The sequence below is a fragment of the Elephas maximus genome, chromosome X (genome assembly GCF_024166365.1).
Source record: "Elephas maximus indicus isolate mEleMax1 chromosome X, mEleMax1 primary haplotype, whole genome shotgun sequence".
Classification (NCBI taxonomy): Eukaryota; Metazoa; Chordata; class Mammalia; order Proboscidea; family Elephantidae; genus Elephas; species Elephas maximus.
The window spans coordinates 162,401,208-162,405,357 of record NC_064846.1 but is presented as its reverse complement, the minus strand read 5'-3'; the positions used below and the strand labels follow the sequence as shown (position 1 = coordinate 162,405,357).

At 40.6% G+C, this 4,150-nt stretch overlaps 1 non-coding gene across 1 annotated transcript; it reads left to right on the top strand.

The window, feature by feature from the left end:
* Positions 1-1,730: 1,730 nt before the first annotated feature.
* On the top strand, positions 1,731-1,837 carry LOC126069787 (U6 spliceosomal RNA). Its single transcript, XR_007516056.1, has one exon. It is a non-coding gene; the product is annotated as a U6 spliceosomal RNA (small nuclear RNA).
* The last annotated feature ends 2,313 nt before the right edge of the window (positions 1,838-4,150 follow it).

The following is a 4,150-nucleotide window of genomic DNA, read 5'->3' as shown; positions in this document are numbered from 1 at the left end:
CCAGACTTAATGGTCTGACTGAGACTAGATGCACCCCAGTGGTCATGACCCCCAGACCTTCTGATGGCCCAGGACAGGAACCATTCCCAAAGTCAACTCTTCAGACGTGGATTGGACTGGACCATGGGATAGAAAAAGATACTGGTGAAGAATGAGCTTCTTGGATCCAGTAGACACATGAGACTATGTTGGCATCTCCTATCTGGAGGGGAGATAAGAGGGCAGAGGGGGTTTGAAGCTGGTGGAATGGACACAAAAAGAGAGTGGAGAGAAGGAGCGGGCTGTCTCATTAGGGGGAGAGCAATTAGGAGTATATAGCAAGGTGTATTTTATATAAATTTTCGTATGAGAGACTGACTTAATTTGTAAAATTTCACTTAAAGAACAATAAATTTTTTTAAAAAATTTAAAATGTCTGATCCTTGAAAGACACTGTTAAGAAATGAAAGAACAAGTCACACTCTGGGAGAACATATTTACAAAGTACATATCTCTTGAAGGACTTATATCCTAAATATATAAAGAGCTCTTACAACTCAACAATAATAAGACAATTAAAGATGTGGGCAAAAGATCTGAATACACATTTCACAAAATAAGAAATACAAATGGCAAATAAACACATGAAAAGATGGTCAGTGTTGTTAATTATTAAGACCCGTTGCTTTCGAGTTGATTCCAACTAATAGCGACCCTATAGGACAGAATAGAATTGCTCCATAGGGTTTCCAAGGCTGTAATCTTTATGGAAGCAGACTGCCATATCTTTCTTCTGTGGAGCAGCTGGTGAATTTGGACCACCGACCTTTTGGTCAACAGCCAAGCACTTAACCGTGCCACCAGGGCTCCTTTATTAGTTACTAGAGAAATGAAAATTAAAACCACAATGAGATACCAATACACACCTACTAGAATGGCTAAAATTAAAAATTCTACAATACCAAGTGCTGACACGGATGGGGAGGAATTGAAAGTCTTATACATTGCTGGTGGGCGAAAACAGTTTTGGCAGATTCTCTTGATGTTAAACCCGCACTCATCATTCCACCTATCAATCCCACTCAAGAGAAGTGAAATATGTCCACAAATATTTATGGCAGCTTTGTTTATAATTGCTAACACTGGAAACAACCCAAATGTTCACCAACTGATGACTGGATGTACAAATTGTAGTGACTTAGCAACGAAATGAACGAACTAGTGATATAATGGAATGACATGGATGACTCTCAAAAGCATTACACTAAGAGGAAAAAGCCAGACACAAAAGGCTGAACACTGCCAATTAGGTGACATTCTGGACAAGGCAAAACTATTTGGATAGAAATCAGATCAGTGGTTGCCAGAGGCTGGGGGTGGAGGGAAGGATTGAATGCAAAGGAACATGAGGGAACTTTCTCGGGGTGGGATGGAGTTATTTTAGATCTTGATTGTAGTGGTGGGTATATGACTGCATAAATTTGTTAAAAACTCATCAAACTGTATACCTAAAAAGGGTGAATTTTACTGTATGAAAATTGTACATTATAATTGGTGTTATGGATTGAATTTTGTCTCCCCAAAATATATGTTGTAAATCCTAACTTCTATTCTTGTTGTTATAAACCCATTTGGGAATGAGTTGTCTTTGTTATGTTAATGATACAGGATGATTAGTGTAGGGAGTGTCTTAAGTCAATCTCTTTTGAGATATAAAAAAGATTAAACAAGCAAGCAAAAGATCAGAGAGTGTGCTCGCTTCAGCAGCACATATACTAAAATTGGAACGATACAGAGAAGATTAGCATGGCCCCTACACAAGGATGACATGCAAATTCGTGAAGCATTCCATATTTTTTAAGACGATAAAGATCATTGAAGAAAAAATAGGGACAATGTTAGGAGCTCTAAAACAAGGCATAAACAGAATACAAAACATTACTAAAAATGACGAAGAGAAGCCAGATAACTGGGAGCTCCTAAAAATCAAACACCTATGCTCATCTAAAGACTTCACCAAAAGAGTAAAAAGACCACCTACAGATTGGGAAAAAATTTTTCAGGTATGACATCTCCGACCAGCGCCTGATCTCTAAAATCTATATGATTCTGTTAAAACTCAACCACAAAAAGACAAACAACCCAATCAAAAAGTGGGCAAAGGATATGAACACACACTTCACTAAAGAAGATATTCAGGCAGCTAACAGACGCATGAGAAAATGCTCTCGATCATTAGCCATTAGAGAAATGCAAATTAAAACCACGGTGAGATTCCATCTCACTCCAATAAGGCTGGCATTAGTCCAAAAAACACAAAATAATACATGTTGGAGGGGCTGCGGAGAGATTGAAACTCTTACACACTGCTGGTGGGAATGTAAAATGGTACAACCACTTTGGAAAACGATTTGGCGTTTTCTTAAAAAGTTAGAAATAGAACTACCATACAACCCAGAAATCCCACTCCTCGGAATATACCCTAGAGAAATAAGAGCCTTTACACGAACAGATTTTATTGCAGCACTGTTTACAATAGCAAAAAGCTGGAAGCAACCAAGGTGTCCATCAATAGATGAATGGTTAAATAAATTATGGTACATTCACACAATGGAATACTATGCATCGATAAAGAACAGTGACGAATCTGTGAAACATTTCATAACATGGAGGAACCTGGAAGGCATTATGCTGAGCGAAATTAGTCAGATGCAAAAGGATAAATACTGTATAAGACCACTATTATAAGTTCTTGAGAAATAGTATAAACTGAGAAGAACACATTCTTTTGTGGTTACGAGAGGGGGGAGGGGGGGGTGGGAGAGGGTTATTTACTGATTAGTTAGTAGATAAGAACTACTTTAGGTGAAGGGAAGGACAATACTCAATACAGGGAAGGTCAGCTCAACTGAACTGGATCAAAAACAAAGAAGTTTCCGGGATAAACTGAATGCTTCAAAGGTCAGCGGAGCAAGGGTGGGGGTTTGGGGACTATGGCTTAAGGGGACTTCTAAGTCAATTGGCATAATAAACTCTATTATGATAACATTCTGCATCCCACTTACAAGTGTGGTGTCTGGGGTCTTAAATGTTAACAAGCGGCCATCTAAGATGCATCAATTGGTCTCAACCTACCTGGATCAAAGGAGAATGAAGAATACCAAGGTCACACGATAACTGTGAGCCCAAGACAGAAAGGGCCACATGAACTAGAGACTTACATCATCCTGAGACCAGAAGAACTAGATGGTGCCCGGCCACAACTGATGACTGCCCTGACAGGGAACACAACAGAGAACTCCTGAGGGAGCAGGAGAACAGTGGGATGCAGACCCCAAATTCTCATAAAAAGACCAGACTTAATGGTCTGACTGAGACTAGAGGAATCCCGGCGGTCGTGGTCCCCAAACCTTCTGTTGGCCCAGGACAGGAACCATTCCCGAAGACTACTCATCAGTCATGGAAGGGACTGGACAATGGGCTGGAGAGAGATGCTGATGAAGAGTGAGCTACTTGTATCAGGTGGACACTTGAGACTGTGTTGGCCTCTCCTGTCTGGAGGGGAGATGGGAGGGTAGAGAGGGTTAGAAACTGGCAAAAGGGTCACAAAGGAGAGACTGGAAGAAGGGAGCGGGCTGACTCATTAGGGGGAGAGTAAATGGGAGTATGTAGTAAGGTGTATATAAGCCTACATGTGACAGACTGACTTGATTTGTAAACTTTCACTTAAAGCACAATAAAAAATTATTAAAAAAAAAAAAAAAAAGATCAGAGAGAGGGTAAGATAGATGCCAAGACACATGGAGACCATCAAGGAACCAGGAAGCAGAAACTGAAGAGACAAAGACCTTTCTCCAGAGCCGACGAAGAGAGAAAGCCTTCCCCTAGAACTGATACTCTGAATATGGACTTCTACGAGCCCTGGTGGCACAGTGGTTAAAGTGCTTGGCTGCTAACTGAAAGGTTGATAGTTCAAAACAACCAGCAGCTCCATGGGAGAAAGATGTGGCAGCCAGCCTGCTTCTGTAAAGATTTACAGCCTTGGAAATCCTATGGGGCAGTTCTGCTCTGTCTTATTGGGTCACTATGGGTCAGAATCGACTTGATGGCAGTGGGACAGCCTCCTAAACTTCGAGAAAATAATTTTTTTTTTGTTAAAGCCACCCATTTG